We start from the raw sequence: 9,283 nt of genomic DNA, 5'->3' as shown, positions 1-9,283 counted from the left end.
AAGCTGAATGAATTAAATTTTCAGCTTCAGGGAAAAGACGAGCACCTACCTCACCTGGCTGACAAGATCACTGCTTTCATCCGAAAACTGGAGGTATGGGGGAAGCGCGTCGATCAAGGACATACCGAAGTCTTCGAAAATCTCACTGAAGTCGCAGAGTGCATCGATTCTGGTGCCACCGCAGTGATCCCGTGTATACAGCAGCACATCACGGCATTGGGAGGATTCTTTAAAAAAATACTTTCCCAACAGTACTACACAATATGACTGGATAGTGGACCCATTTCATGCTGCAGGTATCTGTCTGTCTGTCTGTCTGTCTGTCTGTCTGTCTGTCTGTCTGTCTGTCTGTCTTGTTAATGTGCAATGGCAAATAAAGTTTTTCATTTCTTTCTGCAGCACCAGCTGATTTTAGCTCTGCTGAAGAGGAACAACTGATTGAAATGACCTCTGACTCCACCCTGAGGTTAAGATTTACATCTCAGGCACTCAGTCAATTTTGGCTGGAAGTTGAAAGCCAGTACCCACTCATTGGGCAGAGAGCTGTGGGCATTCTTCTTCCCTTTGCTACATCTTATCTCTGTGATATTGTTTTTTCAGCAGTTGCTTCGCTAAAAACAAAGTACAGATCTCAGCTTGACATTGAGCATGACTTGAGAGTGGCAGTTTCAAGCATTCAACCCCGTTTCGAAAAAATCTGTAGCACAAATCAGGCCCATTGCAGTCACTAATGCTGTGAAGGCAGTCATTTGTTCACCTGCCTCTGTCCTGCCTCTTTGTAAAGTTTAAAAAGTGACAAACTTAAGCACAATTTATTTAATTTGCCCATTTTCTATATAATTTTTTATTTTTAAACATTGTTCTTAATGTTGCTGGTGTTGAGAGAACTAGATAGAAATTTGTTACTTAAATACATTTTGAAAAATTGTGAACTTGAGTTATTTTTAACATTTTTATTTTGAACATATTGAATGTATCTGATGTTGTTATACAATAGAAATTGCTACAAATTGATGTTACCTCAATAAATTGAAAAATATGAACTTGTGTATTTTTTTTTTACCATTTTGTTGGTGTGATATGGGACAAGTGGGGTGCAGAAAAATCCCCTTCTTCTGAGGTGGGGAATGATAGAAAAAGTTTGAGAAGCACTGGTTCAGTAACATGCTCCACCGTTTTTTCTTCTTCTTCTTCAGGGTTATTTGGTGGTTGGTAAACCAACTTAAGGGTGCATTACCACGACCAACTTGGCTGGAGTGTGGAACAGGAGATATTGGGGGGGACTATTTCCTTTCGCCGTTTCTGTTTCTTTTAAATACTTGATAAAGTGATATATCTGACTTGATGTGCTCCACCATTTTGTTTTTCTCTACTCACGGTATATGAGCTGATATCTTAGTAGTAGAGTAGCCAATCAGAGCATGTGATTGCTCATATCCAGTGAATGTGGATAGAATAATATTAGCTTTTGTGTAATATAAATCATACATGTAACAAATACAAAGTTAAAAGTAGACGGCCTTTCGATTTCATAAAAATCGGTGAAATTTAGTTCCCTCTGAAATTTGGCCATTGTGATGTGTATTTCTGTAATATCTCAAAAAAAAAACAGGCCATTCTGTAGCTGGGAAGTTATTTAATTTGAGGGGATTCCTGAGCAAATAATCGCTTGCTTCGTGCAGTCAAGCAGACAGAGGAAGTTTGTGTGCGCATGCGCACGCTTACCTTAGTCGTAGTCATCTTCATCTTTTAAGTTTTATGGCAGCTGGCATCCACAGTGTTGCATTACTGCCATCTTCATGTTTACCTTTGACCGTGCACTGACAGTTCCATCATTCTGTCACTAAACGAACGCTGATCACACGAGGTGCTCGCTGAGCGCCGATATTTATTAGTTTGGTCCTGTGTTTCCTTTCCTTCATAAATAACATTGTCTTTTCTTTTCACTTTCCGTTATTGTAGTCGGTCTTTCATGTTTCATTCATACACTTGCATCCTCCATTTTTATCTCCTGCCTCAAATTTGTATCCCACAATGCCTTGTGCGAATTGGGAAAGCCCACCACGTAATGCATGACGTACTAGCTTGAATTGGGTCATGGTGAAGCAGGAAAAAATAGTCGAGAATTTAAGGCCACGTGGCTCTAAATTCATTAATTGTTCTATTTTTTAAAAAAACCTAAACATTGGAAATCTGTGATTCAAATTCAGTAGCTTTCGGTCCACTAAACAAAAATAATTGGGTGTCGGCGAAAATTCTTTTTATGATTTACACTTGAAAAATAGTCTACCTTTAAACAGACAGAAACCATTTTAAAAATATTTAAATGTAAATGAGTATCATGTATATATCTATAAACATTACCAAATTCTATTTAAAAAAATATATAATTACAGTTTAATGAGGCTGTTAATGCATTGTGGTGTCATATTGTTAGAACTTTTAGAAAAGAAAAATTAAAATGAACTGTAGGTAAATTAAAGGTCATTAAACTAGACAAAATAATTGTTTGCCTACAAATGTAAGCATTTTCTCGACTATACTCATCATTGCTCTGTTGATTGCAGGGTGGTCAACTGCGCAACCAAAACACAAACAGATGTGTGCAAATAGATCATCAAGCTCTTGTTCTTCAAAACTGCTCAGGACAACGATGGGAAATTAAATATATTGTCAAACCCTTTTGATGGTTTTCCTATCTTATTTCCATTCCAAGTCAGTTTCTCTACCTGCACAATGTTCATGTAAAACTCAGTTGTAATTCTGTAAATCCCTACAAGCGTACAAGAATTCTAAACATAGGATCTTCAGTATGAACAATTCTACTGTCATGTTTTTATGAATGATTTATAAGAAATCCTTTATATTTACAATAAATAATTGTCAAGTCAAGCCAACTTTGTCGTCAAATACTGTATGCTATACATGCTCAACATACAGCACAGATGAAATTTCAGTCTGAACCACAGTGCAAACAGGCAATGCAATAAATAAAAATAGAATAACTGAAATAAACAGTATAAACACTCTAGATAAGAAGTAGACGTAGACTAAACACTCATACACACATAGTCCTTGAGCAGAACGTCCTGGAGCGTTTTATTTTTCTTATAAAAACAACAATTTGCCTATGATTGTAATTTTTAATTTATTAATGAACATCACCTTTTATCTTACATTTAATGTTGAAATGTCCACAAAACAGGTCAGTTCTTCAAGCAGCTACAGTATAAACATTACTTCCTTCACTAGTATCTCTTTTTTCTTTCTTTCATATAAAATTATTAAGATTAAAACAACAAACACAGTTTTTCATGTTATTGAGAAATTGCTAAGCACAAAGCCATCTATCATGAAGACATTCCTGTGGCAGAAAAACCTAACGTTACTGAAAGGTTCTGAGTGCAAAGTTGAATTCTGGGCGAAATGTTCTATTTATATTGCTGTTGGAGTTTTTAAATGTTTTGCTGCCGCACATGCACACTGTGTATCCTGTGTTTAAATGTTTTGCCGAGATAAAAAGCGTCCCGCATTTTACGATTCCAGAGATTGCCGAAGCAAGCGAGCAACAATATCACGTGACCACTGTGGGGCGTGTTTGACCTACTTGTAACCAAAACAAGTCGGCGTGGGGAAACATGGTGGATTCTGCTCTCCCTCCAGCTAAAAGCCAGAAGAAAAGAAAAGGAAAGCCTGCTTAGTGAGTACAACTGGAAGATAAAGCAAGGTTAGATGACTTACCATTTTTCTGGACCGATAACTAAATCATTCTCGCTAGTGCTTAGCTATCTTAGCCTTAGAATGCATGGGCTCGACTCCACGGTAGCGAATCTGGAGTTATACACTTAGTTTTGATCTTACAGAGAAAGAAACGATAACACAAAAGCAGTCACAGAGAAAAGATGTATTCATCTTTTGTTTCACGGCTCAATTCACAAATGTCAACCACAAATTACATCCCTGCGACTCAAAACTCTCCAAGGTCGATGCAGAGTCACAATGTTTTCCGCACGTCGCCATCTTGGTGTGGTGTAGTTCCATGGTTATGATAATTAGTTCAAGCTCCTCGTGTTTGGCTGTTTCTGTAGGGCCATACTATTTACATCAGGAAGAAGGAAAACTGTCCCAAAACAGAGAAAAGCGACCCTCAGGACATCAAAATTATTACATCTCGTCCACATGATCCTGTTCTTGTGAGACAGAGGAAAATCTCATCTCATTATCTCTAGCCGCTTTATCCTTCTACAGGGTCGCAGGCAAGCTGGAGCCTATCCCAGCTGACTACGGGCGAAAGGCGGGGTACACCCTGGACAAGTCGCCAGGTCATCACAGGGCTGACACGTAGACACAGACAACCATTCACATTCACACCTACGGTCAATTTAGAGTCACCAGTTAACCTAACCTGCATGTCTTTGGACTGTGGGGGAAACCGGAGCACCCGGAGGAAACCCACGCGGACACGGGGAGAACATGCAAATTCCACACAGAAAGGCCCTCGCCGGCCCCGGGGCTCGAACCCAGGACCTTCTTGCTGTGAGGCGACAGCGCTAACCACTACACCACCGTGCCGCCCCACAGAGGAAAATGTTTTGTACAATAATTTTTTTTTTTTTGAAAATTTCAGATGACTTTGCAGTCAGCACCTTTTAAAGTTAAAGCTCTGATTGTTCCTGACACTGCTGATACTGGAGACTCCTTCCATAAATGTTACCTGAATGTCTCTTCAGAGAAAACATCATCACATTGATTATTATATCCATCTTTGTTAAATAACAGTGTTTTTAATGTTTTAGAGATTATGTACAGTGTCTGTCATACAAGTGCATGAGCCGTTACTACAGAAACAATCATGTTAGAACTCATTAATGTGATTTCCCTGAGAAGAAAAGGATTTCACTGTGCTGTAATGTATACAGTCTGTGACAAATAAAGGCTGCTTCTTATTTTGTTTGAGTTCAAAAATTGAAATAAAAAACAAGTCCTTGTAAAAGTATTTTTGTATGGGTTTTTGTGTGAAACTTGATATCATATATTCAGATTTTTTTAAACTACATCTATAATTATTACTGAGTAGGCCTACATACACGCTGCTGCAGTCGGTATCCAGTTATTTAGCACTTAAGTCTTTTAGCACAACTCTGTTCTTTAGCACAACTGTGGATTATAGTCACAATAATTGGAAAAAAAACTCATCTTGATATAGAAAAGGGTTTATTATGATTGCTTAGGGACTGGAAGTTGGAATTTCTGCTGCTGTTCATGTTAAGGATCAGTTGTGGGTCCCTGAAATGTGGACTGAAAATCTGATTCTTTGGTGTCTTTGGATATTTGGAGTTAAGGCATAACAAACCTTGAATTGTCTGCAACAATTCACAGATAACTTCAGTCACTTCTGATCATATCACAAATTCAATAATTTGTGACTTTCAATAATTACATGTTTGCCGAATTAATTAACCGGGGGATTATGTCTCTTGCCCTGTTTGACAACATTTGTTTTGCTGACTAAGAGCGGAATCTATTCCTAAAAACTGACTCAAATTATGAAAAGTCCATTTGATATCACAGATTACTGTTTTCATACAGTGGTGCTTGAAAGTTTGTGAACCCTTTAGAATTTTCTATATTTGTGCATAAATATGATTTAAAACATCAGAGTTTCACACAAGTACTAAAAGTAGATAAAGAGAACCCAGTTTAACAAATGTGACAAAAATATTATACTTGGTCATTTATTTATTGAGGAAAATGATCCAACATTACATATCTGTGAGTGGCAAAAGTACAGTTAGGTCCATAAATATTTGGACAGAGACAACATTTTTCTAATTTTGGTTCTGTACATTACCACAATGAATTTTGAACAAAACAATTCAGATGCAGTTGAAGTTCAGACTTTCAGCTTTAATTCAGTGGGTTGAACAAAATGATTGCATAAAAATGTGAGGAACTAAAGCATTTTTTAAACACAATCCCTTCATTTCAGGGGCTCAAAAGTAATTGGACAAATTAAATAATTGTAAATAAAATGTTCATTTCTAATACTTGGTTGAAAACCCTTTGTTGGCAATGACTGCCTAAAGTCTTGAACTCATGGACATCACCAGACGCTGTGTTTCCTCCTTTTTAATGCTCTGCCAGGCCTTTACTGCAGCGGTTTTCAGTTGCTGTTTGTTTGTGGGCCTTTCTGTCTGAAGTTTAGTCTATAACAAGTGAAATGCATGCTCAATTGGGTTGAGATCAAGTGACTGACTTGGCCATTCAAGAATATTCCACTTCTTTGCTTAATAAACTCCTGGGTTGCTTTGCCTTTATGTTTTGGGTCATTGTCCATCTGTATCATGAAACGCCGACCAATCAGTTTGGCTGGATTTGAGCACACAGTATGTCTCTGAATACCTCAGAATTCATCCGGCTGCTTCTGTCCTGGGTCACATCATCAGTAAACAATAGTGACCCAGTGCCACTGGCAGCCATGCATGCCCAAGCCATCACACTGCCTCCGCCGTGTTTTACAGATGATGTGGTATGCTTTGGATTATGAGCTGTACCACGCCTTCACCATACTTTTTACTTTCCATCATTCTGGTAGAGGTTGATCTTGGTTTCATCTGTCCAAAGAATGTTCTTCCAGAACTGTGCTGGCTTTTTTAGATGTTTTTTAGCAAAGTCCAATCTAGCCTTTTTATTCTTGAGGCTTATGAGTGGCTTGCACCGTGCAGTGAACCCTCTGTATTTACTTTCATGTAGTCTTCTCTTTATGGTAGAATTGGATATTGATAGGCCTACCTCCTGGAAAGTGTTGTTCACTTGTTTGGCTGTTGTGAAGGGGTTTCTCTTCATCATGGAAATTATTCTGCGATCATCCACCACTGTTGTCTTCTATGGGCGTCCAGGTCTTTTTGCATTGATGAGTTCACCAGTGCTTTCTTTCTTTCTCAGGATGTACCAAACTGTAGATTTTGCCACTCCTAATATTGTAGCAATTTCTCGGATGGTTTTTTTCTGTTTTCACAGCTTAAGGATGGCTTGTTTTACCTGCATGGAGAGCTCCTTTGACCGCATGTTTTCTTCACAGCAAAATCTTCCAAATGCAGGCACCACACCTCAAATCAACTCCAGGCCTTTTATCTGCTTAATTGAGAATGACATAACTAAGGAATTGCCCACACCTGCCCATGAAATAGCCTTTGAGTCAATTGTCCAATTACTTTTGGTCCCTTTAAAAACAGGGTGGCACATGTTAAGGAGCTGAAACTCCTAAACCCTTCATCCAGTTTTAATGTGGATACCCTCAAATGAAAGCTGAAAGTCTGGACTTTATGTCCATGTCCATTATATAACTATAACCTGAATATGTTTCAGTAAACAGGTAAAAAACCAAAATTTGTGTCAGTGTCCAAATATATATGGACCTAACTGTATGTGAACCTCTAGGATTAGCAGTTAATTTGAAGGTGAAATTAGAGTCAGGTGTTTTCAATCAATGGGATGACAATCAGGTGTGAGTGGGCACCCTGTTTTATTTAAAGAACAGGGATCTATCAAAGTCTGATCTTCACAACACATGTTTGTGGAAGTGTATCATGGCACGAACAAAGGAGATTTCTGAGGACCTCAGAAAAAGCATTGTTGATGCTCATCAGGCTGGAAAAGGTTACAAAACCATCTCTAAAGAGTTTGGACTCCACCAATCCACAGTCAGACAGATTGTGTACAAATGGAGGAAATTCAAGACCATTGTTACCTTCCCCAGGAGTGGTCGACCAACAAAGATCACTCGAAGAGCAAGGTGTGTAATAGTCGGTGAGGTCACAAAGGACCCCAGGCTAACTTCTAAGCAACTGAAGGCCTCTCTCACAGTGGCTAATATTAATGTTCATGAGTCCACCATCAGGAGAACACTGAACAACAATGGTGTGCATGGCAGGGTTGCAAGGAGAAAGCCACTGCTCTCCAAAAAGAACATTGCTGTTTGTCTGCAGTTTGCTAAAGATCACATAGACAAGCCAGAAGGCTATTGGAAAAATGTTTTGTGGACGAATGAGACCAAAATAGAACTTTTTGGTTTAAATGAGAAGTGTTATGTTTGGAGAAAGGAAAACACTGCATTCCAGCATAAGAACCTTATCCCATCTGTAAAACATGGTGGTGGTAGTATCCTGGTTTGGGCCTGTTTTGCTGCATCTGGGCTAGGACGGCTTGCCATCATTGATGGAACAATGAATTCTGAATTATATCAGCAAATTCTAAAGGAAAATGTCAGGACATCTGTCCATGAACTGAATCTCAAGAGAATGTGGGTCATGCAGCAAGACAACGACCCTAAGCACACAAGTCGTTCTACCAAAGAATGGTTAAAGAAGAATAAAGTTAATGTTTTGGAATGACCAAGTCAAAGTCCTGACCTTAATCCAATTGAAATGTTGTGGAAGAACCTGAAGCGAGCAGTTCATGTGGGGAAACCCACCAGTATCCCAGAGTTGAAGCTGTTCTGTACGGAGAAATGGGCTAAAATTCCTCCAAGCCAGTGTGCAGGACTGAGCAACAGTTACCGGAAACTTTTAGTTGCAGTTATTGCTGCACAAGGGGGTCACACCAGACACTGAAAGCAAAGGTTCACATACTTTTGCCACTCACAGATATGTAATATTGGTTCATTTTCCTCAATAAATAAATGGCCAAATATAATATTTTTGTCTTGCTTGTTTAACTGGGTTCATTTTATCTACTTTTAGGATTTGTGTGAAAATCTAAGGGGTGGCACGGTGGTGTACTGTAGTGGTTAGCACTGTCGCCTCACAGCAAGAAGGTCCGGGTTCAAGCCCCGTGGCCGGCGAAGGCCTTTCTGTGCAGAGTTTGCATGTTCTCTCTGTGGGTTTCCTCCGGGTGCTCCGGTTTCCCCCCACAGTCCAAAGACATACAGGTTAGGTTAATTGGTGGCTCGAAATTTACCGTGAGCGTGAATGGTTGTCTGTGTCTATGTGTCAGCCCTGTGATGACCTGGCGACTTGTCCAGGGTGTACCCCGCCTTTCGCCCGTAGTCAGCTGGGATAAACTCCAGCTTGCCCGCGACCCTATAGAACAAGATAAGCGGCTACAGATAATGGATGGATGAAAATCTGATGATGTTTTAGGTCATATTTATGCAGAAATATAGAAAATTCTAAAGGGCTCACAAACAAGCACCACTGTATGTATTTGACAAAAAGCTACAAAGTCTTTAACCGAAGAAAGACCAGTTTCAAAGAAACTTCCTTTGAAGTATCATAGAACGAAT

The sequence above is a fragment of the Neoarius graeffei genome, chromosome 8, assembly GCF_027579695.1.
Source record: "Neoarius graeffei isolate fNeoGra1 chromosome 8, fNeoGra1.pri, whole genome shotgun sequence".
In the NCBI taxonomy this organism is placed as follows: Eukaryota; Metazoa; Chordata; class Actinopteri; order Siluriformes; family Ariidae; genus Neoarius; species Neoarius graeffei.
Note: the sequence above shows the minus strand (reverse complement) of the source record.